Genomic DNA, 27,916 nt, shown 5'->3' on the forward strand with positions numbered 1-27,916 from the left:
AATGTGGTGTTGAGCTTTCCCTAATAAACTGTTGATGCTTTTCCGAATTTCGCTGCTGTTGCCTTTAGCATCATTCATACCGTAAGTTGGAGAAAGAAGTGCGACTTGGCTAATCTTAGTTCGTTTATGACTTTGTTCCTTAGACCTTTGTAAACCAGAATATCTGCGTCTCTTTTGGTTTTAATGGCCTTTTTTAAGGCAGTGTCTCTACTCTTCATCAGTTGCCAGAGATTTTCATTAAACCAAGGCAGGTTAACCTTGTTTTTATTTTTTCTCTTGATTTTAACAGTTTAACAGTGTTTATCTCTGACAGTGTTGATTTTAGATGTACATACATGTCAACCTATACGGAATGTCCGTATTTTATATGGATTTGATTCAATAAACGTAGTATACGGGTGTATAAATAAAGTTATACGGATTCTTTAAAAAAAACTTCAATATTTATTTAGAGCTATAATCAATTCCCACGATGATAAAAGAGCGCATAACATTAAACGTACTGTACACCACAGACAGCCAGTAAAGAGTCTTATGAAATCGCGCGTTATCTTGTGGTAGCGAGACTTCGTTCCACTTTTGATCATGCGCACACCGCATTGCGAGAATCCCGCCAACCGTGAAGTCATAGACATATAAACATAGACGCCGCCTTCTGCTTAGAATCATACGTCATCCTCGCCGCCATATTGGATGTGGCAAAGTGGAGATTCTTCACCCGTCTCTGGTATAGCGTAGACAGTAGCCGAGAATAAAGATTCCTCATTCATGTGCTGCGTTTAACTGTACCAACAGGTTTACCGTCCAAACGAGATCACATGGGATTACCTTTCACAGGTGAGACTGGAAAAATACTTTCCATTGTATTTGGTCATTATAACGTAATTTTACGAACAGTTTTTTCTGACTTTGTGGCTAATATGAAGTCTCGCGCATAATAGCCGCTCGGTGAAACCTGTCTCCAAACAACGAAGTATTTCCTTCGTAACTACGCTGATAACACTTTGTGTTTTTGTCAAACATTGGAGCTTTGTATTCATTCTGAAGGTTTATTGTTATTAATATTGAATAAAAAGTAACTGGGATATATCATTGTTAATTATCATTCAAATTTTAGGTAAATTATTTTAATTTGCATCTTATACGGATTTTATAAGGGAAATACGGATTTTGGAGGTTGGTTATACAGGTTTGATTGACCAAAGGTTGATATGTATGGATGTAAATAATTGACAACTATGTTCCAGATTTTCAGAGGATAGAACGTCACCCCAGTCCAAGTTATTTATCTCATTATCAAATGTTTCCTGTTTACTTTTAAGGATACAGTGAACAATTGTTTGGCGTGAAGCTAAAGTATAGCTCTTAAATCTTTTTTTAGTTAGTTTCCTTGCCACCAGGGTTAAATTGTGGTCAGACAAGCCAGTGATCAGATTATAAGTTTTCCTTTCAGGTTTGTTAGAGAAAAAAAGATCAAGTTGTGTACTTGAACATTTTGTGATTCTGGTAGGGCCTTTTATCAGCTGTTCTAAATGGCATTTGTCTGTAATAACTTTTAGCTTTCTCCTCTTTGACTTATCCTCCCAGTTAAGATTAAAATCCCCCATGATAATAATTTCTTTGTTATTGTCACATTCTTTAAGAATATCATTAAGTTCATCATAAAATGTGTCACTGGCAGTCGGGGCTCTATAAAAGCCTGTAATGGTGAAGGACATTTGCTGAGACAAAACAACTTTTAGTGCAACGTACTCAACAGAGATTTCCGGCTTGAAATATATGCGTTCACATTTGATAGTATCTTTCACATACACAAGTACCCCGCCCCCTTTTCCCACAGTCCTGTCTCGTCTGAAGCATTGGAACCCACTCATTGTAAATACATTAGTGGGAGTAGAGTGTTGAAGCCATGTTTCAGATATGCACAAAAAGTCCAAGTTTGAGTTCGCAAGTAAATGGGTCAACTGTTCAGTTTTTGAGGCGATACTTCTGATGTTTAAATGGCCACCAAGAAGACCTCTCGGTTTCCGCTTCGGGTCCCAAACAACCTTTGCATGATTGACGGTTTGGAATGTTTTAAAAGAGACTTGTTTTTTAACAGCAGGATTAACCTTACAGCGTTTAGAGTAGATTGTTTAGTCTGATGTTCCTCCGTCAACGCCGCCGTTGTGCTGGCTAAATCAAAGGCCAGGACATCTACTCCAATTAGCGGGAGGCCAGGTACAGGTATTCCACAGAAGCTCACCACCTCCTCTGGCGCTGCCACCACTGTTGTTGAGGGGAGCTTGGCACCGATGATTTGTGATGCGTTCCGAGTGACTACTGGTCCTGGGTTAAGTTGTACATCCCCGGACAGCAGCAGCAAAAGGAGCAGCAAGTCCATGCTCTTTTTGGTCATCATACCATCGCCCGGGCTGCGATACTCATTTTATTTTCCTGGGACCTTCTGTTAAAGAGTTATAGCTATTACAGCTTCAGGGTTGAGGTGCAGAAAGTCGATGTTGCAGCCTCTCAGCCCGCTCTCGCACAGCCAGCCTCGCTCTCAGCCTGCTCTCAGCCCACTCTCGCGCAGCCTCGCTGTCGCTCTCAGCCCACTCTCGCGCAGCCTCTCAGCCCACTCTCGCGCAGCCTCACTCTCAGCCCGCTCTCGCGCAGCCAGCCTCGGTCTCAGCCTGCTCTCAGCCCACTCTCACGCAGCCTCTCAGCCCGCTCTCGCGCAGCCTCGCTCTCGCTCTCAGCCCACTCTCGCGCAGCCTCTCAGCCCACTCTTGCGCAGCCTCACTCTCAGCCCGCTCTTGCGCAGCCTCGCTCTCGCGCAGCCTCTCAGCCCGCTCTCGCGCAGCCTCACTCTCGCTCTCAGCCCACTCTCGCGCAGCCTCTCAGCCCACTCTCAGCCCGCTCTCGTGCAGCCTCGCTCTCGCTCTCAGCCCGCTCTCGCGCAGCCTCTCAGTCCGCTCTCAGCCCGCTCTCGTGCAGCCTCGCTTTTGCTCTCAGCCCGCTCTCGCGCAGCCTCTCAGCCCGCTCTCGCGCAGCCTCACTCTCACTCTCAGCCTGCTCTCGCACAGCGTCTCAGCCAGCGCTCGAAACTAACGGTGTCCTGACGTCCCGGGGACCATAAAAAATGTCATCGGGACACAAAATTATCATATCTGGGACAATCCCGGGACAATGGAAAAAAATAGATCTAGAAAAAAAGTTCTACATTAATATTATTTACAAAGCCGTAACACATACGTAGACATTCACCTAATTTGTCAATTTTAATTTTAAAACGTTAACAGCGAAAAATACATAGTAGCTACACTTTCGATGCACCTGCATCCGTAGGCTACAGAGCAGCGCATTCTGTTCTAGAATCTTCAGCCGGTGTCCGCATTATATGGACTTGGAATGGAATTGCTACCGCACACGCTGCGCCGACTCTTGCCAGAACAAAAATGCTGAAGTGGTTGAAGCGGACCGACCGCGGGGAAGAAACTGAAAGCCCAGACATAACGTCTCCGGGACCTTCAGGATCCAAAGTGTCATCGCCTGGTCTGCAGGCAACGCGAGCAACTGAATGAACTTAATGAACACTGTTAGACACGTTATAAAATACAACAGGAATGATGTGGATGATATTGACGGAAGATACCGTTCAACAGAATAAGTGAGTTTTCTTGGTGTCTTTCTAGTTCAGAAAGTTTAGTCAGTCAGCAGCACAATTAGTCTCGGACCTGCCACTATGTTGATGTTGCTAACATTTGCACCCACGTTTTGGCAGCGAAAGTTCATAAAATGGATAACGGAAAGTTCATAAAAATGGGTAACGGAAAGTTCATAAAAATGGATAACGGAAAGTTCATAAAAATGGATAACGGTCTCATCTCATCTCATCTCATTATCTCTAGCCGCTTTATCCTGTTCTACAGGGTCGCAGGCAAGCTGGAGCCTATCCCAGCTGACTACGGGCGAAAGGCGGGGTACACCCTGGACAAGTCACCAGGTCATCACAGGGCTATGGATAACGGTAATGGTGAAAATTATAAGTTGGCCTTATAAATGCCAACAGATATTCAAGGTATAAGTGGATGAAATTAACATAAAAGGGGTCTTATTTTCAACTAAAGTGTACTGCAGATGTAGGGAGTTGAAACATTTTCTGAATGAGCTAGTTGGCCCCTTTAAATAAACGGGTATCTATTCATACAGTGAGATCGCCAAAGTTTAATAAACTGAAAATGCAATAACTGTAATTTTGAAGTAGATGATGTGTAGGACATGTGTCACTTGTGTCTTGTGACTTATTGTAAAAATGATATAAAGGGTTCAAAATCGCATAGTTACAAATATAATAGTAACTTCATATGATAATATTAACCACTGGTTATTTCAGAGAGGAAAAAAAATGGGGACACTATTGCTTCCATTCGGGACAATACAACACAGAATTCGGGACCACTGGGGGACACAAAGAAAAAAAGTTAATTTCGAGCCCTGCTCTGAGCCCGCTCTCACGCAGCCTCACTCTCACTCTCAGCCCGCTCTTGTGCAGCCTCTCAGCCCACTCTCGCGCAGCCTCGCTCTCACTCTCAGGCCGCTCTCGTGCAGCCTCTCAGCCCGCTCTCAGCCCGCTCTCGCGCAGCCTCTCAGCCCGCTCTCGCGCAGCCTCTCAGCCCGCTCTCGCGCAGCCTCATGTCCTCCATTTTTCTCTCCTGTTTCAAATTTGTATCCCACAATGCTTTCCATGAATGGGGAAAGCCCACCACGTGATGTGATGCATGACGTAGTATCTTGTATTGGGTCATGGTGAAGCAGGAAAAAATAGCTGAGAATTTAGGGCCACGTGAAAATAAATTCATTAATTGTTCTATTTTAAAATGCCTTATAAAATTGGAAGTCTGTGATTCGAATTCAGTAGCTTTCGGTCCATTAAATAAAAATAACCGGGTGTCAGGGAAAATTCTTTTTATGACCTACACTTGGAAAATCTGAAAGGCGGTCTAGCTTTAATGTCATGGAACTCTTTTCAGTTAACAGGTGTGCCTTGTCAAAAGTTAATTAGTGGACGAGTTTCTTGCCTTCTTAATGCGTTTGAAATCATCAAACAGTAAAGAGTAAATAATAAAAATACAAATAATAAAATAGGCCTATTCCACACCACAAGTGTAGTAATCCATATTACGTCAAGAACCGAACAGCTCAGTAAAAAGAAACAACATCAAGAAAAAACATTGAATCAGAAGGGGTGTCCAAACTTTTGACTGCTACTGTATTCCGCTTCCTAGTCCTCTGCCACAACTATAAGCATTATGTGGTGGAGTAAACGGCTAATATGGACGTGTTAGACAATGACACTGTAATTACATTGTTAAAAATACACTGAAAAAAATGGCCTGTTAAATTAACACAAAAAAATCTTGTACATCGGTTGCACTTATTAAAATCATATCCACTAAGACCAATTAAGTCATGTTCAGTCAAACAAACATGACTTAATTGGTCTTAGTGGATATGATTTTAATAAGCGCAACTGATGTACAAGATTTTTTTATGTTAATTTAACAGGCCATTTTTTTCAGTGTATACACAACATACAAGATTATAAAACCCAGATTTATATTCAGTTGTATGAAGTTATTTACCTTCAGGTGTGATGCTTCAGTGTAAGCAATGTAGTGGTGAAGATGAATGATCTTTTGCTCCCTTTAGAGCTTTATATTCTCGGTTTGGCTGATGAATTTATTTCGGTGAAGGTTGTAGCTCAAACTTCGATTCACTGACTCATAACATTTGCATAAGTTCCTCTGAACCACAGCAGTCACGTGGTTAGAGATCGAGGTTGAGGTTGAGGGTGTGTACTTCTCTGTACACCCTTTGGATGAACGTCAGCGGGCATTTCAGCAATAACTCCATTGCAGCAAGTGTTTCCTTTGGAATATCGATGATTCTAAGTGTGAAGAAAGGATCAAGAATGACCCAAACATACTCCATAATGTCACAGCTCGTAATATCTTAACCCTTTCAACAAAACATGCAAAATGAGACGTAAACCTTATCTCTCTGATACAGACACACAGGCATGCCCACAAAGACACACCATCCACCCATCCTCCTCACACACATACACACAGCATAATAATAATAATAATAATAATAATAATAATAATAATAATAATAAAATGTATTCAAGAAATGTGTTCACAATGTAATTTTTCAACTTATTACTTTTTTTTTTTACCAATAAGCTGTTTTAGTTCATTGGCAAGGGCTGGAGAAAAAGACATGGGCGTACATTATGAGTTATTTAGCATTAAACTTTATATGTATGTGTATAAAAAAAGCATATTATTTGAAAAAGAAAATATTGAATTAATAATTAATTATTATTTTTTTCGCGGTGCGGTTTTCATCAAATCCTGCGCTCTGATTGGCTGGCGAGCGGGTCCGTATCCTATGGTACGGACCCAAGTTACGGACCTCTGGCGACTCGCTCGTTCACAACAACAACAAACATAGGAGCAATTTTTGTCAACATTTATCTTTTTTATAAGATTTATTTATAAGATTTTTGATAAAAAAATCTTATAAATTTTTGCCAGCATTTCTCAGGAGAATAGCATTAATTTTACATCATGGATAGCGATAACGACAGTGTTCACAGCGAAAGCGAGTTTTACTACCCTGAGGAAGAAGAAATAAAAGAAAACATTTCAGGAGAAAGCTAAAAACCTCTAACTGTTGCTAATGCCAAGCAAAAACATGGCTGAATCCTGAATGACTCAATTTTATATAAATAGGGGACTACATAGGCGGCAAAATGTAGTTTTTTTCCTGCCATGGAAGTGCACTTGTATACCGAGGAGGAAGTAATTTGCATTACAGCCGTGAATGAGGATTCAAAATGGCGGCTCGGCTCGGTTTTCCCTTTCGGGCGCTCTCGTTTTCTGTTAGAATTTGGCAAAGAAAAAAAATATATATTATTTACCAGCTTAAGGTCGGTCCGTATGGTGAAATACCGTGACCTCGGCCTTGAATACTGACCTCGGCCCAGAGGGCCTCCCTCAGTACTTTCAAGACCTCGGTCACGGTATTTCACCATACGGACCTCCCAGCTGGTAATATATATATGGCGGCACGGTGGTGTAGTGGTTCGCGCTGTCGCCTAACAGCAAGAAGGTCCGGGTTCGAGCCCCGTGGCCAGCGAGGGCCTTTCTGTGTGGAGTTTGCATGTTCTCCCCGTGTCCGCGTGGGTTTCCTCCGGGTGCTCCGGTTTCCCCCACAGTCCAAAGACATGCAGGTTAGGTTAACTGGTGACTCTAAATTGACCGTAGGTGTGAATGTGAGTGTGAATGGTTGTCTGTGTCTATGTGTCAGCCCTGTGATGACCTGGCGACTTGTCCAGGGTGTACCCCGCCTTTCGCCCGTAGTCAGCTGGGATAGGCTCCAGCTTGCCTGCGACCCTGTAGAACAGGATAAAGCGGCTACAGATAATGAGATTTTATATATATATATATATATATATATATATATATATATGGTAAAGTTTTCTATAAGGAGGCATTCCAGTGTCTTGATATGCAATTACAAGCTTTTTTTTTTTAAAGTGAGACTATTTAGGAAACAGATCATGTTTCATCACATTAAATGTAGCTATCAGGCTTGTAGTACTCGAGTCCAACTCGTGCCCTAATTACAAGGACTTGTGACTTGACTTGGACTTGAGCACTGATGACTCGGACTTGGACTCGGACTCGTGCATTAACTGCATTCACACTCGTAATTTGGAGACGTTTTTTTTTTTGGTAACATGCCATAATAATTTGCCATAAGATAGATATATATATATATATATATATATATATATATATATATATATATATACATAAACTTTTCTATGAATTTCGTGCAAGAGTGTCACATCTGTGTGCCTTGGCACAAGCATCAGATACTCTCAGGCGTAATCTGGACTCTCGTGTGCACACCGTAAGCGGTTTCATATAAAGGCAGCAACAGCCACCATCAAATGGTGCAATTGGAGTCTTATTCTTGGAATCAACTCGGATCAAAAGTGGACTCGACTCGGACTCAATTCAGATCAATAGTGGACTCAACTTGGATTCGACTCGAAATTTTCTTTAATGACTTGGATTTGACTCGGACTTGAACACTGGGGACTCAAGACTGGACTCGGACTCGACTACAACACTGGTAGCTATAAATCATAAAAAATATGTGATGTCATTTTTTTTCAAAATGTGGCTGACACAAAAGTTTATACTATTTCAACAGTCACACACACCTTACATCAATAATTGTTGTAGCTATTGTTTGCAAATTCTTTTTTTCTATTACATATAATTGTACTAAGCCCTAAGCCTTTTTTGTAAATTTCCTTTCTCATATTTTGTGTGTGAATAAAGTTGAATTGAATTTGAAAAAATGAAAAAATAAATAAATAAATAAATATATAATTATTTAAAATCTTTAAAATTGCTGTGATATGAGGCATGAAAGACTTCAGGAAGTTGTGTTGTATAAAAAAAATTTTAATCTGTAAAATACTGGCTATGATAATGTCTTATATTACTAACCAGTCACTACTTCTGGCTGAAAATATGAACCATTGTAATTAATCAAATGGCATTTGACTCTAAACTGTACACATGTGATTAAACTAGCTGCCAAGATGGCATTTAAATTGATAGTCAAAGTGATTTAATGATAAAACTATTTCTGTTTGTCATTCCAGGATGTAAAGATGCAGCCAACTCATGACTGATTATTCAGAAAGCCACAGGAATTCCAGCAATGCACACAAAACCTATCCGTGATATAAAGGCATAATACACTATAAGCACGACTATGCTGTTAAACAGAAAGTAAAACAAACAGAAGATTATGCCAGTGTTCCCTCTATCTCAGGTCCTTCACAGCTTCCTCATAGCACGGACGTATCCTCCCTACAGAAACCGAGAATAATCCAACCTTTCACTGAAATAAATGTATCAGAGAAAAAACAAATCCTTCATCAGGAAATAATCGGAAGTGATCGTGAACACAGTGTAACCGAAGCATGTTTCCATTTAAATCATACAGTCATTTTGAGTTGATTGGAGTGTGTAGGAACTTTCAAGCTGTAATCCAGGACTTCCTGATTAACTGGGGAACAAATATGAGGAGACACAGAGGTCACATTCCCTCAACATCAACATGGGGAAGCTAAGAGACACACAAACCAAATGACGGAGAAGCGTGTTGACCTTCATAAGTCAAGGAATGGGTATAAAAAATAGCTCCTCACCTGAAGTCCATTTCTACTGTTAATAAAAAAGTGGACACCAACTGGAACTGGTACAAACTCACCAGGAACTGGAAGAGGAATCAAGTTTATTTACCCCCACATACAGTGAGGAGGAGGGTAAGAGAGGCAAAATAATAATAATAATAAAACCCAACGATCACTGTTGGTGAATTGCAAGAAAAGGTAAACTCTTGGGGATGCCAAGTCTCCAAAACCACCATCAGACTCCACCTCCATGCCAACAGATTATTTGGAAGATATGTCCAATAAAAGCCTTTTCTGTCAGTTAACCACAAACGTAAGCACCTGAAGTTTGTGAAAGGTTACGAGAACTTTCTGGTCTGATTAAAGAAAAATTGAGTTTTTTATTTTATATATAGGGGCGGCACGGTGGTATAGTGGTTAGTGCTGTCTCCTCACAGCAAGAAGGTCCGGGTTCGAGCCCCGTGGCCGGCGAGGGCCTTTCTGTGTGGAGTTTGCATGTTCTCCCCGTGTCCGCGTGGGTTTCCTCCGGGTGCTCCGGATTCCCCTACAGTCCAAAGACATGCAGGTTAGGTTAACTGGTGACTCTAAATTGAGCGTAGGTGTGAATGTGAGTGTGAATGGTTGTCTGTGTCTATGTGTCAGCCCTGTGATGACCTGGCGACTTGTCCAGGGTGTACCCCGCCTTTCACCCGTAGTCAGCTGGGATAGGCTCCAGCTCGCCTGCGACCCTGTAGAACAGGATAAAGCGGCTAGAGATAATGAGATGAGATTTTATATATATACACTACCGTTCAAAAGTTTGGGGTCACTTTGAAATGTGCTTATTTTTGAAAGAAAAGCACTGTTCTTTTCAATGAAGATCACTTTAAACTAATCAGAAATCCACTCTATACATTGCTAATGTGGTAAATGACTATTCTAGCTGCAAATGTCTGGTTTTTGGTGCAATATCTCCATAGGTGTATAGAGGCCCATTTCCAGCAACTCTCACTCCAGTGTTCTAATGGTACAATGTGTTTGCTCATTGCCTCAGAAGGCTAATGGATGATTAGAAAACCCTTGTACAATCATGTTAGCACAGCTGAAAACAGTTGAGCTCTTTAGAGAAGCTATAAAACTGACCTTCCTTTGAGCAGATTGAGTTTCTGGAGCATCACATTTGTGGGGTCGATTAAATGCTCAAAATGGCCAGAAAAATGTCTCGACTATATTTTCGATTCATTTTACAACTTATGGTGGTAAATAAAAGTGTGACTTTTCATGGAAAACACAAAATTGTCTGGGTGACCCCAAACTTTTGAACGGTAGTGTGTGTGTGTGTGTATATATATATATATATATATATATATATATATATATATATATATATATATATATATATATATATATATTTTTTTTTTTTTAATAAACACTCGCAGTGCATTTGGTGTAAAAAGAAGGATGGCTATAATGAAAAGAACCTGGTCCATGGCATCATGGACTCCATGAAATCCCAGGACATTTTAAATCAGTTTCAAGTCAAGTCAACTTTATTGTCAAATATGCTGTACATGCTCGACATACAGCACAGATTAAATTTCAGTCCTGTCTGACCCACGGTGCAAACAGGCAATGCAATAAATAAAAATAAAAATAGAATAATTGAAAAAACAAACAATATAAACAGTATAAACACGCTAGATAAGAACTAGATGTAGACTAAACACTCATATATACATACTTATACACACACACATGCGCACACACAGCTGCCTCTGCATTTTAGGAAACTAAAACTGGGTCGTCATTGGATCTTCCAGCAGGACAATGATCTGAAGTGTATGTCCAAATCAACACAAAAATGGTTCAAGCTTCTCCCATGGCCATATCAGTCCCCTGACCTGAACCCCAGTGAAAACCTGTGGGCTGAGCTGAAGAGGAGAGAGCACAAGAGAGGGTCGAGGACCCTGGATGATCTGGAGAGATTGTGTAAAGAGGAATGGTCTCAGATGCTCTGCTCTGGATCTCCAACCTTATAAAATGTTATCAGAGAGACTCAGTGCTGTTTTACTGCCAAAGGGAGAGTGTACAGAGTATTAAATGTCAGGGATGCCAGTAATAGTGGCATGTGTTTTTGATATAATTATTTCTTGATGAAGGATTTGCTTTCTCTGAATACATTTATTTCAATTAAAGGTTGGATTTTTCTCTTTTTTTCAGTCTGAGATGAAGCGACTTCACCAAACGGTGGATTTTTTCCCCCTAAGCCTTTTTACTAATTTTTATAAAGGGTGCCAGTAATTGTGGAGGACACTGTACGTAGCATCCGTCATAGTTCCTGTGAATGCTGAAGCTGTTACTATAGAAACAAGAAGTATTACAGTAGTAAGAGTGCATTAATATACAGAATAAACCTGTGATTTGTCTTATAGCTGACACTATTGTCAGAGCTGCTGTAAGAGAAAATTAATCAACACATCCTGGCCAATCAGAAGCCAGAATTCCACAGCACTGTGCTGTAAAATAATCAAATCAAAAGGTGAAGATGAAATTAAAGTGTATGAATTCGATATATAATTACATGAATGAAAGGAGGAAAGATAAAAAAAAAAATACCTGACTGCGGCAGTAAATCTCAGTGGCACGAGCTGAAAGTTGCATCATTTCTCAGTGTGAAATATTAAAACTCTACACAAGTGATATTTACAATTGAAATAATATCCAGGAGTACTGTACCTTGTGTGGAGTATGAGATGGCTTGCTCCCTCTGAGAAACAGAGCAGTACAGCTGAGTGCTTGGTTATGTCAAAATGTTGCTTTTAATACCTGTACGGTAAGTTGTCATTCAAGACTAACTGGATGTTGAAATATGTCATTAACAAAACATTTCTTTTTTTTTCTTTTGTTATTCATTTCTCTGTAATTATTGATTGAGTGGGAGGGTCGGACAGGAATATATTTATAGCTAATATTTATAGCTAAACTATTAAAATCAACGGAATAACTTAGTAGTGATGTTGCTATAGTTTTAGTGAGTATTGTAGCTCTAATGTAATACGTTTACTCTAGATCTACACTACTGTTCAAAAGTTTGGGGTCACTTTGAAATGTCCTTATTTTTGAAAGAAAAGCACTGTTCTTTTCAATGAAGATCACTTTAAACTAATCAGAAATCCACTCTATACATTGCTAATGTGGTAAATGACTATTCTAGCTGCAAATGTCTGGTTTTTGGTGCAATATCTCCATAGGTGTATAGAGGCCCATTTCCAGCAACTCTCACTCCAGTGTTCTAATGGTACAATGTGTTTGCTCATTGCCTCAGAAGGCTAATGGAGGATTAGAAAACCCTTGTACAATCATGTTAGCACAGCTGAAAACAGTTGAGCTCTTTAGAGAAGCTATAAAACTGACCTTCCTTTGAGCAGATTGAGTTTCTGGAGCATCACATTTGTGGGGTCGATTAAATGCTCAAAATGGCCAGAAAAATGTCTTGACTATATTTTCGATTCATTTTACAACTTATGGTGGTAAATAAAAGTGTGACTTTTCATGGAAAACACAACATTGTCTGGGTGACCCCAAACTTTTGAACGGTAGTGTATAACATTCATATAACAACCAAACGGGCGAAGGCAGTTAGAATACTTGTTTGGCAGAGGTTGGCACTCAGTGAATGTTGTAGCAATAGACCGGACACAGTTTATTCCAAAGATACCATTTATTGAAATAGCTGACACGAATTAGCAAACTAATACTGATCAGAGATAGCAACAATAGCAGCTAAGGAATAATTCAATATAAATGGTGATACAATGTATACAAGTAATAATCAGTAGTGTATATGATGATAACTAAGGCACTAATGGTGATCAGAAGTAATAAGCTATAATGCACGTTTACAGTGTAGGGGTGAGTGGATGTTAAAATGTGAGAGGGAAATCACCTGTTTATGTGAAGGTGTGTGTGTAAGAGTGTGTGTGCGTGAGTGTGTGTGTAAGAGTGTGTCAGTGAGTATGTGAATGGAATGCGTGAGCCTTGTGCTAGGCCTCGCCTAAAGGGGGATGTGCAACAAGGAGAGCGCACGAGAGAGAGAGAGAGAGAGAGAGAGAGAGAAGGATCTGTAGTTTAAAAACTAGTCCCAGCTAGGCCTTAAACCCAACTTCTACTCAACCCTTAGCTACTCCTGAAATCCCAATGTTGAGGAGTGTAGTGCGACGGAGGGAGTTAAAAAGAGAGTGAGAGAGAGAGAGAGAATGCATGCACGATCTAACTAAATACAGATAGTAAACAAAGTAAATCAAACAACACGCGGTCTAAGACTGACTTTCATGTGAATCAAAATGCGTACATTTAAACCATAAATGAATTCGAACAAACAACACTCTTCACATTAACTAGCCACAACTAAGACTAACAATTGTGCAGATGCCAGCCTTACTTGAGATCGCTCTTGCTTGGCGACTGAAAGTGCGCCGACTGTTATCTGAAGACAGCGCGGAGCGCAGGCCCAGGGAGAAAACAGTTCTGTTCCTTTTACTTTCACAGCTCGTCAGCTGAAGATCTTCAGTGTCCCGTCGGTCGTCCCATGATCTGGAAGGGATCTTGCTTGTAGTTTGTCGACGTTGCGAAAGGGAAAAGGGATCCGGTCGCCTTTTCTCTTTAAAATACTGCGTGGGCTGCAGTAACTAACCGGTTCAGTTATTATTGCAACTATGCAAAGATCAAATACATTGAACTCTGGCTAAAGGTCCGGTATCAATAACTCGTTCTTTGTTCTTCTGTAGCACAGATGCAACGTCATCTCTTTCACGCATGGGGATAACGCCAGAGAGAAAGTATTTCGATTCCGCCTTGGGTTTTAAAGCACAGTCATGATGTCACTGTATTTAGTATCCGGTATCATCTCTGTATTCAATACCATTACGGGGAGCCAGAAGAATGGGCGGAGATAGAACATGGCATCGAGTACAGGGATTGTTGTGTTCAACGCTGTACAGTGAAAGGGGGAAGATTACTATGGCTACGGCATGGCAGCCCCCCTACAAGATCATGCCATACGGACCGCTCGGGCCATACAAATTACCCCCATTCTAAAAAACCTTCACTGGCTCCCGGTCCATTTCAGAATCCAGTACAAGGTCTCACTTCTCACCCACCAGTGCATAAATGGAAATGCCCCTCACTACCTACAAGAACTTCTCACCCCCCAGGTCAACACACGCTCCCTCCGGTCCACAAACACAAATACCCTCCACGTACCCAGAACCAAACTACACAGCATGGGTGACAGGGCCTTTTCCTGTGCTGCTCCAAGGCTGTGGAACGCCCTCACTGACCATCTGAGGGCCCCACAGCCTACAGAAACTTTTAAAAGACACTTAAAAACACATCTTTTTAAATTGGCCTACTGTTAATCTTGTTCTTTCTTTTCATTTTTATTTTATTTTTGCTTCTGCTTCTTTTCTTTTTTATTTTATTGCCTCTGCTTTTTTAGTGCAACACTTTTTTATTGCAACTCCTTTCTAACTTCCTTTTTTTTCTATTTTTTGTAGCACTTTGAGATTTTAACAATAGAAAGTGCATTATAAATAAAATTTATTATTATTATTATTAAATGACCAAGAGCCAAATATTTTCCCGTCCAGCCCGACCTAACTCAGTCAATAAGCATTTTATAACATGACCTTTTTTAACTAACATATGCAGTGGAAAACAGCGAACAGTGGTGTGCGAGAAACGGACCAATCAATTTTTATTTGATTGACGGCAAACCATTTATATGCTGAATCACTTTTGCACAAGTTTGAAATAACAGTTTGAATTCTATAAAATACAACTGGCTTTACTGTTCTCTTGAAATGAAAACAATTTTAAAGCTAGACCGCCTTTCAGATTTTTCAAGTGTAGGTCATAAAAAGGATTTTCCCCGACACCCAGTTATTTTTGTTTAGTGACCGAAAGCTACTGAATTCGAATCACAGACTTCCAATTTTATTAGGTATTTTTAAAATAGAACAATTAATGAATTTATTTCCACATGGCCCTAAATGCTTCACTATTTTTTCCTGCTTCACCATGACCCAATTCAAGATATTACAACATGCATGACATCACGTGGTGGGCTTTCCTCGTTCGCGCAAGGCATTGTGGGATGCAAATTTGAAACAGGAGAGAAGAATGGAGGACGTTAGTGTGCGAATGAAATGTGAAAGACCGACTACAGTAAAGGAAAGAAAGCGAGAAGAAAAGACGTTATGTTCTATACGAAGGAAAGGAAACGCAGGACCAAACTAATAAATATGGGCGCTCAGTGAGCACCTCGGTGTGATCAGCTGTTCGTTTAGCGACAGAATGATGGAACTGTCAGTGCACGCTCAAAGGGAAACCTGCGCATGCGCACGCGCACGGACTTCCTCTGTCTGCTTGACTGCGCGAAGCGAGCGATTTCCTGCACATTATTTGCTTTAATCCCCTCAAATTAAATAACTTCCCAGCCACAGAATGGCCTGATATTTTGTGAGATATTACAGAAATAAACATATATCACAATGACCACATTTCAGACAGAACTACACTACCGTTCAAAAGTTTGGGGTCACCCAGACAATTTTGTGTTTTCCATGAAAAGTCACACTTTTATTTACCACCATAAGTTGTAAAATGAATAGAAAATATAGTCGAGACATTTTTCTGGCCATTTTGAGCATTTAATCGACCCCACAAATGTGATGCTCCAGAAACTCAATCTGCTCAAAGGAAGGTCAGTTTTATAGCTTCTCTAAAGAGCTCAACTGTTTTCAGCTGTGCTAACATGATTGTACAAGGGTTTTCTAATCATCCATTAGCCTTCTGAGGCAATGAGCAAACACATTGTACCATTAGAACACTGGAGTGAGAGTTGCTGGAAATGGGCCTCTATACACCTATGGAGATATTGCACCAAAAACCACACATTTGCAGCTAGAATAGTCATTTAGCACATTAGCAATGTATAGAGTGGATTTCTGATTAGTTTAAAGTGATCTTCATTGAAAAGAACAGTGCTTTTCTTTCAAAAATAAGGACATTTCAAAGTGACCCCAAACTTTTGAACGGTAGTGTAAATTTGACCGATTTTATGAAATCAAAAGGCCGTCTAGCTTTAAGATAAAATCATGACTAAAAGTCAGTTCAAACTCGGGTTAGTTCATGGAGATAACATCAGTACAAGCCTATTAAGTCTACACAAAAGAACTTTGATTAGAAAACAAAATAGAGTTGAGTTGGCAGTCGAGTCAGTTCAATCTTCTTCATGTAATGATGACTTGATAACAAAATATTGTTTTTTTTTTTTTGGAATAACGGCTGTGACACTAACACCTGGAAGAACAAGACTTTGTATATTTATTATACCGTACTAATGTTTGCTCCAGTAAACAATCCACTGCCTTCTGCCTCTGGTGCTTTTCTGTTTTGAGCTTGAAGGCCACTGCACGGGTCCGAGGCCACATATGGCTTTTCCTGGACCAGATTAAAAAATCCGTATCTGCCCAGTCATGTGACTTTTCCCAATGGTTTTATTAAGAGTGCGTGCGGGTCCATACAGGTCAAATGATAAACGTCATTATGTACCAGTTGTGTAATCACAATGTTTCTGAGGAGGTGCAACAAATTAAACCAGTTTTAATAAAAGAAATAATGTAAAGAGTAAAACTAAAATAGCTTAGAAAATATTACTTAAAGTTTGCAAAAAAAAAAATTTTTTCCTGTGGCAGAATGATTGTACAACATACATCTTTCACGGGTGGTGGTTGTCACGGTGCAGGCACTTATGGATGTAAATGCAGAAGAGTGTCGTAGAGAAGATGGTAACAAAGCCAAAACGTGAGACGAGAATTAGGGGCTCATTTCACCGAGTACGATCTGGAAAAATCGCCTGCGACCACGCGCGACTATGATCGCAGCTATGTTTTCCCGTAGTCGCGGGCAAAATCCGTGCGACCTAAACCCATTATTTTCTGTGTACGCGCTATGTTCGATGTTATCTCGTTCGACCTTCGATGTGTATGCTCTATCTGCGTCCTATACTCTCTGTAGACGCTTTACATACGCTCTACTTGCGTCTATCCACTCGATCTGATGCGATCTTAACACGACCAAGGCTCGTTCTGTTCGACCAATCTGCGACATAGCGTCGATCTCTCGGCGATCTATCCTCGCAAGCTACGATCTCTTTGTCGGGGAGACCATTCCTCGACCACGTGCAACAACGGAAGACCAAGGCGTGACCAACCCTTGGTCAACCGTCAACTGCGTACGACCTGCGGCGACCAAGCCATGCTCTGAGATCGCAGCTTGAAATGACCCCCTTAGAGTCATAGAACAAGCGAGGGTCGGGCGGTTGGGGAACGATGTTATAGTGAAGAGACAAAAGAGTAAACGAAGAACAGGGAAACCAGAGTCAGAAGAACGAGGGTCTATCAGAGAAGAACAAGGCTTGGTGTATGGTATATACTGTGGAAAGCAGAGCAATACTTCACAATGAGGTGAAGAGAGTGAGAGGTTTCTGTAGGCAGGGGGACTAATTGGAGTAATGATTGGCAGCTGAGTCAGTAGTCAGGGGACGGAGGGTGCTGTGAATTGTGTGAGGTGTAGTCCAAGGTGTCCATGTTTGTAGTTTGGACAGGTTCAACAGGTTTACTGACAGAACCTGTTGCATGCCTCACAGCTCACTCTCACCTGTGTCTTGTGTCTAATTTAGTACCAAATTCTGTTCATTGTGCGTTTGGTTTTCTTGCTTTTGTCACATGTTAAGCCAGTATCTCACTGGGCTGCGACAGCTTGCCACAAATTGCGAACGTCATTCGCCAGAGAGTTTCAAAAGTGTCTTGAAACATTCGCGGGGCGTCTCAGTTTCCTCGCATGAGTCGCTCCTTCGTCGCTGAAATTTTGAACATGTTCAAAAAATTAGTCCGACAAAATTTCTCTCAAAATAGCTGCAAATGCGTCGCTGGTGTCGCAAAGCCATCACGAACCCTTCTCAAGTCAGTTTCCGTGAGGCTTCCTCTACTTCTCTGCCTGCCGAGGGAAAGCCGGGCTGCAACAGCCTGCGACTAGTTTGCGGTAAAATATGCGAATATCAATTCAGTGTGATTCCAAGTGAAAATTGTCACTAATTCGCATATTTTATCGCAATTGTTGTGTCTCCAACTAGTCGTGGGCTGTCGCAGCCCAGTGAGATACTACCCTTACCCATACTAAGATTTGCTCTTTGTCTCATGTTTATGCTCATTCCTATTTTTTTTTTTTTTTTACCTTTCCATCCTGCCTTGGCTTCCACTCCATGAGAGAATCAAGAAATATTCTGCCTCTTCTTTGGAGTTTTTAAATCCGACAATGATCAGTCAGCCTCAAAAGGCCAGCAAGTGATGTTTTGAAATAAGCTTTATTTCAATCTATTTTGTATTTTTATTCAGATTATTAGCTCATTTGCCTGACAGGGGCACGGTGGTGTAGTGGTTAGCACTGTTGCCTCACAGCAAGAAGGTTCTGGGTTCGAGCCCAACAGCCGACAAGGGCCTTTCTGTGTGGAGTTTGCATGTTCTCCCTGTGTCTGTGTGGGTTTCCTCCCACAGTCCAATTGGTGGCTCTAAATTGACCGTGAATGATTGTTTGTGTCTCTATGTGTGTGTCAGCCCTGTGATGACCTGGCGACTTGTCCAGGGTGAACCCCGCCTTTCGCCCGTAGTCAGCTGGGATAGGCTCCAGCTTGCCTGCGACCCTGTAGAACAGGATAAAGCGGCTACAGATAATGAGATGAGATAATTTTTTTTTTTTTTAAATGCCAGACAGGTGATGAGTTTATGCCATCATGTGTTATCTGTTGTCCGTCTCGCATCATCCACATTTCACGAAAATCACTTCTTCTCACGATTCTTCACCGATTTTTATTCTTTCTGGCATGAAGGTAGAGGTACCTAGGGTGCATACAGTATAACGTCTACCCAGATTTGCTTAATTACAATTATTAATGAAGTTATGGACTAATTAAGCTTTAATGAACAGTTCAACAAAAATCACTTCTTCTTGGTCAGTTCCTCACTGTTTTGGATTCTTTCTGGTAAATAGGTTGATATTCCTAGGGTGGATATCGCGTCTATATGGGTCTGTCTCAGAAACTGGGTACTGTGGGGGAACCCCACTAAATATACTCAGTCAATAAACTATACGGTTTTGAATGGTGATGTTGGTTTTAATTTGAAATAAAATGATGAAAGAAATAATACAGATAAAACTAAATCTTTGATGTGAATACTCTATTCAGAATTTGGCAAAAATTCAGCAAATTTGTGGAAAAATGTCGGCTTGATCTGGGACATGATAAACGGTCGACTACATCGCATTCCCTTAAAAAGGTTGTAGTCCACTGAAAAGTCTACAGTTATCATTAATTGTATTTTAAGTTGTAACTTTAAGGATTGGTGCGCTCACAGAATAATCATAACCGTAATAAAACATCATGCAAAATATTTCATCACCATCGTAACTCCATTTTCCGCAAACCCAAAACCAATACGATCGTGTGTTTTGATCTAAACGGAAAGCCTCAGGGTCAAGGTCACGACCTCACCAAAAGTAGTAACTTAAAATCACTACGCCGTATAAAAATTTAGTTATAAATCTGCGATTTTGTTTTTTAAAACGAAAGCTGAAAGTTAGGTATAGAATATGTTTCTTACAGAATGTGTTACGATGGTAGCTGGTCTTGTATGAATTTCTGAGCTATAAAATGAGTCGTGGTCTATTTTTTACCGTAGCGTGTTATTTGTGTGCGGGGAAGGACACACATTAACAATGTGCATGTGTAGAATGGAATTTTCCACTCCAACAGTTAGAAGTTGATCGTGTTTCCATTTGCGGTCTCTCTGTTAGGCGAGTGATCTGTTCGGACGTTATCACTGAAAAGGTGAGTTTTGACGGTTTTATTTTGTTTTAGTTTTGCAGTGTAAGGCAATAGAATGTTTCTTTTTCATCTTACTTTCATATTTCGTAGTGTTTGCGTATTTTTGGCTAATATTTTGCAACCATGGTCAATTTAGATCGAACTTTTGATAGAATCTACGGCCAGTCATTTTGCCCCGCCCCCGCCTCGCGCTCTGTTCGGTGCGGTAGTGATGTCCCGTTGCTCGCACGCCACAGCAGAGACCCGCACAACCTTCAGCCGGTACAGTCGCTGTTCTTTTACCACCGCCGTTATTCTCATCTTTCAAAAGTTCCATTCTTGATTTTTCCATTGTGTCCTATTTCGCCATATCAAATTATTATTGATATTTAAGTGAATAATCAATTCAGTCATCATAACTTGGCATTTTTAACCCAAGCAATCAAAAAGAGGAAATTTATTCAATATTTTCACTCATCTGTGAAGGAGGGGCTTTAATTCTTCATGATGGAGTTATTTTATATGGAAATCAATTTTACAGAAGCATTTGAGTTGTAATCAAAAAAAATTTCCACAGTGGAGGCCAGATAAAGCAAGACGCTATCTTTATTCTTATTAAACATGACAAAAGAAACATTGAGTGTTCGGTAAATGCAACAACAAAAAAAAGTAAAATTAGAACATTTATTTTTTGGCCATAATGTCCCAAATGAGAGACGCGTTTCTGAGACGGACCCGTATGCAGCTTGTATATAGTGTATTTCGCCTGCAACATTTATTGCTCAAGGTGGCCCACTTTAGATCGCTCCTTCTGGACTACACGGGGCCGGAATGAGCTACACCATCATTGACGGTCTCGTTACATAATTTATATCATCTTTATTCATAACAGTTAAACCAACCTGGTAACTGGTATACAATGCACAATGTTTTGAAGGATGATGGAGTTTCTACAATAATCTGTAGTGAAGAGTAATTTATCATTTTTAATGCCGAATAACTGTGAAGCAGGGCGGCACGGTGGTGTAGTGGTTAGCGCTGTCGCCTCACAGCAAGAAGGTCCTGGGTTCGAGCCCCGGGGCCGGCGAGGGCCTTTCTGTGCGGAGTTTGCATGTTCTCCCCGTGTCCGCGTGGGTTTCCTCCGGGTGCTCCGGTTTCCCCCACAGTCCAAAGACATGCAGGTTAGGTTAACTGGTGACTCTAAATTGAGCGTAGGTGTGAATGTGAATGTGAATGGTTGTCTGTGTCTATGTGTCAGCCCTGTGATGACCTGGCGACTTGTCCAGGGTGTACCCTGCCTTTCACCCGTAGTCAGCTGGGATAGGCTCCAGCTTGCCTGCGACCCTGTAGAAGGATAAAGCGGCTAGAGATAATGAGATGAGATGAACTGTGAAGCAAATTGAAAAACAAATCACTGAAAAGCTTTCCTCATCCCTCAAATCAACTTCACTGGAACAACACGTCTTCCAAGCGACTTTCTACAGAAAATGTGCAGAGATGAGCCTGAAATGAAAACACTGGCCAGAAGCATTGCATGACAGCGGTACTGGCTAAATGTTATGATTATTATCTAGACACGTTTTAAATATTACAAGCAGCATTTGGTTGAAATGCCCTACTTATTTTTTTTTTTGAGTATCATTAATGGCTTCCTCATATGGAAAGGCTAGCTTCATAGCATAAACTTCATAAAGCTTGTATTGACATTGAATATTATATTGTATAATGCCACATTTTTATATGAAAAGCATATCAGTATTTGCAAAATGGCATGAGATGCAAATGGTGTGTTGATGCCAGTTGGTTGTGCAGCAGGAAGTCGGGGTTTAGAGCTGAAGTCTTTCCGCATCTTCTGGACTTTGTTTGGATGTATTTTGGGGTATCTTCAGTCACCCATTTTTGAGAGGAAGTTCTCAAAACTCAGATGTCTGATTATCATAAGAAGGCCTCGGCTGATGTGGTAGGTAGAGTCCGAGTCGTAATTTGGCTGAACTTGGTGTTCAGTTACATATGCTCACCGGCCACTTTATAAGGAACACCCATCCACCTGCTGTTCTGTTTTGGCCCTTTTCCACTACCCTTTTTCAGCTCGCTTCAGCTCACTTCAGCCCGACACGGCTCGCGTTTCGACTACCAAAAACCAGCACGACTCAGCTCGTTTCAGCCCTGCTTAGCCCCCAAAACTCGCACCGTTTTGGAGTGGGGCTGAAGCGAGCCAAGCCGTGCCGAGTGAGGTTGGGGGCGTGAGCAGACACTCCCCTGTGCACTGATTGGTGAGGAGGAGTGTCCTCACATGCCCACACACGCCCCGCGAGCGCGCTGGGATCTGTAAACACCGCAAACCCGGAAGAAGAATAATTACGAATTACGAGAATTTCTGAAGCCTTATGCGCCTCGCCTCATCTATACGCTCTTGCCAGTATCTGTTGGCGTTGTCGGTGACAACAAGCCACAGCACCAAGACCAGCAACACTAACGACTCCATGTCCTCCATGTTTATTGTTTACTATCCGGGTCGTGAGACTACCGCTTAAAAGCTCACTGAATCAGTGACATACAGAGCATCGTGGACGAGTTCGCGGAGCGCAAGGCTCGTCGTATGCCCTTCAAATAATGCGCGCAGTAGGCTATTGATGTTTTATTATGAGCCATGTACAGTATGTCGCCTAATGTTTTTTTGTTTCTGAGTTACATGTTCGTTTGAAGGACTTAATGTACAAAATAACATAGTTGCACCCCGTAGTGTTGAAATTGGTAAACACAGTGCATTCAGTGAGGTTTGCACCGCCCTCCTTTTATTTCTGACTCTTCCTGCCACCACTCTGAGCGCTCATTCGTATGCCCTTCAAATAATGTGCGCAGTATAGGCTATTGATGTTTTATTATGAGCCATGTACAGTATCCTAATGTTTTTTGTTTCTGAGTTACATGTTCGTTTGAAGGACTTGATGTACTAAATAACATATAGTTGCACCCGGTAGTGTTGAAATTGGTAAACACCGCAGTTGCGGACATTTTGTAGCCTAAAATGATGTTATGATAAGCTTTAATAAAGGGCCCGGTCATTTGCCCCGCCCCCGGCCCGGCTCTGACTTGTTCCGCCACTGTCACTGATGTCACTGTTTGCGCTGCTTAACGACATCACGTGACGTCCACCCACTTTCACTAACTCCACCCAATGTGTCCACCCACTTCCAGCCAGCACGGTTCAGCGCGGTTGTAGTCGAAATGCAACTCCAACAGCCCCGCTCAGCTCGACTCAGCTCGACTCGGCACGGCACGGCTCAGCCGCGTTTGTAGTGGAAAAGCGGCATTTGATGCAGTTCTCTAATCAGCCGATCCCTCGACAGCAGCACGATGCATCAAATCATGCAGATACAAATCAAGAGCTTCAGTTAATTAATGTTGACAATGTTCAAACATCAGAATGGGAAACTCTGTGATCTCAAAGTGTGACTTTCTTTCACTGTGGCGTGGGTGTTGGTTTGAGCCAGATGGACTGGTTTGAGTATTTCAGAACCTGCTGATCTCCTGGGGTTTTCACACACAACAGTCTCTAGAGTTTACACAGAATGGTGCCAAAAACAAACAAACAAAAAAAAAATCACTGAGATTGAGTGTAATAATTGTTTTATTCTATCCACATTCACTTTTGATTTTGCAAATTCGATAAATAAAAACGTCATACAAAACGTCCGACAAAATCATTTCTGCTTAGGCGGACTTCTTAAAAACCTGTCGATGGCTGCACGAAATGATTTTAGTGTTAGCTCATCCAGCTGTAGGACAGGCCGGATAACCTTATGCGATGACGCATCGTCCGTGCATCAGCGTGTACATAAAAATTGTCAAGACGGTATCACAATCTGTCATATTTACGATTTTATGGGCGTCTGAAATTTTTGGGTGATTCGTCACATTAAACACTACTGTTCATAAACTGCTGGGATGTTTTCACTGAAACTCACCCAGAAGTCTCTAAAGACATGTTCCAACAAGTGTTGCCAGACAAAACAAACCTCTCCCAGTAGCACTTATGATGAATATGAAGGAAGATATCGTGAAAAAAATCAGTCCCCTATGAATCCATGTGGCTACTGCTTATAAATAAAATAGTTTTCTGATCTCATGTCCATACAGTAAATATAGCATATATATATATATATATATATATATATATATATATATATATATATATATCATCTCATTATCTGTAGCCGCTTTATCCTGTTCTACAGGGTCGCAGGCGAGCTGGAGCCTATCCCAGCTGACTATGGGCGAAAGGCGGGGTACACCCTGGACAAGTCGCCAGGTCATCACAGGGCTGCACATAGACACAGACAACCATTCACACTCACATTCACACCTACGCTCAATTTAGAGTCACCAGTTAACCTAACCTGCATGTCTTTGGACTGTGGGGGAAACCGGAGCACCCGGAGGAAACCCACGCGGACACGGGGAGAACATGCAAACTCCGCACAGAAAGGCCCTCGCTGGCCACGGGGCTCGAACCCGGACCTTCTTGCTGTGAGGCGACAGCGCTAACCACTACACCACCATGCCGCCCATATATATATATATATATATATATATATATATATATATATATATATATATACTGTATATTTACTCTATGAGGCAGGAGCCACAAAAATGAAGCATAATCCAAAATCACAGAAGTAAAATATATCAAGTGTCTGTACTTTATATTATTCTACTTTTACCTCTTACGGTTTTTGAAACTGAAACCGTGGCTGATATACACACACTGTCGCCATGACCCAAACTCTTATTTCCTGGAAATGGCCTGGTGCTAGAGCTCAGTGGAACGCACTTTCCCTCTGTAATAAACATGTCTGAAAGCGATTTATTTTATTTTTTTTTAGTCTAGTCTATTTATTTCGAATGGTGAACCGAATGAGGCCAAACAAAATAATATATGTTTCCGGTTACCCGACCGACCCTGTAAAAACACTGCGACCCTTCAACTGTTTATGACCACGATAAACAAACTATTTCTCGTGCCCGACCCTACCTGCTTGGCAGCCACCTGGCGAGTCAAACGAGAACTGCTCGGGCGTGTCATATAAACCACTCGGTATTTGCCGAAAGACACGAGGCCCGTCAGGAGTAAATTGACAACCAACACGCACCTCCCTCTACCCCAGCCCTTTCAAACCAGCACGGGCACGGCCTGGTAGGATGGTGCCTCAGCCAGTCATTCGCCACCGTGCAAGCGCTGCTCAGCGACTTAAGTTTTGATTTGATCCATGGCTCCAGCCCACCTTTAAACTTTTATAACTCGGACACCGAAGGTCGCAGCAAAGCCAAATTTCGTAGGCTTTTCTAGACAGGGGTCACCGTTAGATGCAATCGAATACATAGCTGAACAATGCTGCGTATTCTTGCTAGTGTTACAATGATGATTATCATAGATTTTTAAGTAGAAAAACTGGCCACCCTTGTGTTCATGCCTCGAAGGGTCGGATGTAAATGATTGCTGCGCAGTATATTTCATCGATTCTTCGGGTGCCTATAAAATGGAGGTTCACCTCGGAACAAAAAGCGACACAGTGGACAGAAATGTTTGCTTGTCAAATCAGCCTATTGCAAAGCGAAAGATATTCACAACAATTTAAAATATTTCCAAATGAAGAACTATAGAGTAACTACAACATTGTTTCCTACAACAAATCACAGAGTTCTGACATTCTGGGATCAGTTGCAAACGTTTAACGAGTATTTTGCAAAAAAAGTTTTCAAAGGAAACTTCTCACTTTTTCCTACCTACCCTAGAAAATTTGTCGTAAACTTTTGGGATAAACAATTTTTTTTCCCGACCTACCTACCCTATTTTGAAAACCCAGGAAACACATATATTATTTTGTTTGGCCTTATATACACTCACCAGCCATTTTACATGTATGCGCAGTGCGCGATCGTTACACTTACATTCTTACAGCACGATGACGTAGCGGCGAGCGCCTCTATATGAGGCAGTAACCACAACAAAAATGATTTTGACCTTTTTGGTGACCTTGACCAGATGACCCTCAAAATGTTGGAGGTTCTATTTGAGACCAACGCCCATCTATCCTGAAAGTTTCATGAAGATTGATCCAGCCGTTTTCACATAATATCGTTAACAATAAAACAAAGAAACCCAACCGAATACAATACCTCGCCCTCTGGTGGACTCCATCCCGAGGTAACAAGAGTTGTTCACCAGGTGGCGCCACCTGTCATGGATGAAGTGACACAGGGGTCATATGCAATTTCACGAAAATCGCGACTCCTCCCACAGGATTGATCAGATTTCAAACTCACACACAACAGCAGTGGTTGGTACCGTATGAGCCTTATTGAGGCAATTTTTTTTTTTTTTTGGCTGTTGTTGTTTTTTTGTAGAAAGTGCCGTCTCGCTGTTGTGCCGAGGTATAGAAGAGATTTAGACATTTATTTAATTCTTCCTTGGACATTTTCAGTTCTGTAATTTTCAAGCTTCTTTGAGTTTTCGAACCAGTCTAAAAAAATCCAACAAATTTTAATGCTTAAAGAAGAAGAATGTAAACAAATCGGCAAAATGACGCGAACAATTTGTGAAAAATGCGACAATAATAATTCTTGAAAATTAAAGAAAAAAGGGTACGTTCTTATCATCGAATACTTTCATTCTATATTTTGTTGCTTTTTTTTGGGGGGGGGTGTTTTTAAGTAGAGTTTTTATTTCATTCAGCAACACGTGCCACCATTTTGTTTTTCTCTACTCACGGTATATGAGCTGATATCCTAGTAGTAGAGTAGCCAATCAGAGTGCACGATTGCTCATATACAGTGAATGTGGATAGAATAATACTGTATATAAAGTGTTCCACTGCAAATTTGTTAATTGCTAAGTAGTTTGTGAGAAATCTTGCAAACTCTCTTTCTTTCTCTCTCTCTCTCGCATTCTCTCTCTCCATCTCTGTCTGTCTCTCTCTCTCTCTCTGTCTCACTTTCCCTCTTTCTCTTGCTTTCCCTCTCTCCATTTCTCTCTGTCTGTCTCACTTTCCCTCTCTCTCTCTCTCTCTCTCTGTCTCTCTTTCTCTCTCACTCTGTTTTTTGTCTCTCGCTTTCTCTCTCTCTCGCATTCTCTTTCTCCATCTCTCTGTCTGTCTCTCTCTCTCTCTCTCTGAATGTCTCTCTCTTTCTCTCTCTGTCTCTCGCTCTGTTTTTTGTCTCTCTCACTTTCCCTCTCTCTGTCTCTGTTTCTCTCTCCATCTCTCTGTCTGTCTCTCTCTCTTTCTCTCTCTCTCTCTGTCTCTTGCTCTGTTTTTTGTCTCTCTCGCTTTCCCTCTCTCCGTCTCTGTTTCTCTCTCTCTCACACATTCCCTCTCTACATCTCTGTCTCTCTCTCTCTCTGTCTGTCTCCCTTTCTTTCTGTCTGTCTCTTCTGTTTTTTGTCTCTTTCGCTTTCCCTCTCGCTCCATCTCTGTCTCTCTCTCTCTGTCTTTCTTTCTCTTCTCTTTTTGGTCCACTCGAGTTCAAGTACAGAGTCATCTCCTTCCTCCTCTTCTTCTTCCTCGTTATCATCATCTGCGTGAGATTGGGAAAGGGTGTGATTTCCCATTCCCAGTCTTGTCCCGGGATCCCGTTTATCTGTGGCACAAAGATCTGCGATGACAGCAGTGTCCCAGGTCGCATCCCTTGTGGTGGTCCTCCAGGGAGACATGGTACATGGTGGACTCCTTCAGGAGGCCAGG

At 41.4% G+C, this 27,916-nt stretch overlaps 2 protein-coding genes across 3 annotated transcripts in view; one reads left to right on the forward strand and one right to left on the reverse strand.

The window, feature by feature from the left end:
• Positions 1–12,046, reverse strand: part of LOC132888794 (uncharacterized) — a 30,479-nt gene extending 18,433 nt beyond the window's left edge. The window contains exons 1-2 of the mRNA XM_060924888.1: positions 11,984–12,046; positions 5,625–5,929 (exon numbers count right to left, since the gene is read on the reverse strand). The gene's annotated coding sequence lies outside the window, so the exon portion shown is untranslated. The remainder of the gene's footprint in view (positions 1–5,624; positions 5,930–11,983) is intronic.
• Positions 1–27,916, forward strand: part of wdr17 (WD repeat domain 17) — a 391,349-nt gene that overhangs the window by 257,266 nt on the left and 106,167 nt on the right. The gene's annotated exons all lie outside the window — the stretch shown is intronic.

Source organism: Neoarius graeffei, chromosome 7 (assembly GCF_027579695.1).
Source record: "Neoarius graeffei isolate fNeoGra1 chromosome 7, fNeoGra1.pri, whole genome shotgun sequence".
Lineage (NCBI taxonomy): Eukaryota > Metazoa > Chordata > Actinopteri > Siluriformes > Ariidae > Neoarius > Neoarius graeffei.